A 515-nucleotide genomic window follows, 5' to 3' on the forward strand; every position below is an offset into this window, starting at 1 on the left:
TTTTTAAAAATAAAAATTCATTAATGGAGACCAACAGCAGACTTGAGTGAGCAAAAGAACCAGTGAATTAAGTCAATAGAGCTTATCCAATATGAGTAATAGAAAAAAAATTCATCAATAAAGAATAATTAACAGAGCTTCAGAGGCTGGGATACCATCAAGCATACCAACAAACATGTAGTAAGAGTCCCAGAGGAAAGGAGAGAATAAAGGCATAAGGAATATTTTTTTGAACAAGAAGCCCCAAATGTCCCAAATTTGATGAAAAACATTATTCTGAACTTTCAAAAAGCTCAATTAATTCCAAACACAGTAAATTCAAAGAGATGCATACCTAGATACATCATAGTCAAGCTGTTAAGAGACAAAACAAAGAGAATCTTGAAGGCAGCAAGGGAAAAGCAACTTATCATGAGTAAGAGATCTTCAACATTAACAACTGATATCTCATCAGAAATCATGAAGGACAGAAAGTAGGAAGATGACATATTTGATATACTTTGTCAACCAAAAAT

Source organism: Bison bison, unplaced genomic scaffold (genome assembly GCF_000754665.1).
Source record: "Bison bison bison isolate TAMUID 2011002044 unplaced genomic scaffold, Bison_UMD1.0 scf7180017863957, whole genome shotgun sequence".
Classification (NCBI taxonomy): domain Eukaryota; kingdom Metazoa; phylum Chordata; class Mammalia; order Artiodactyla; family Bovidae; genus Bison; species Bison bison.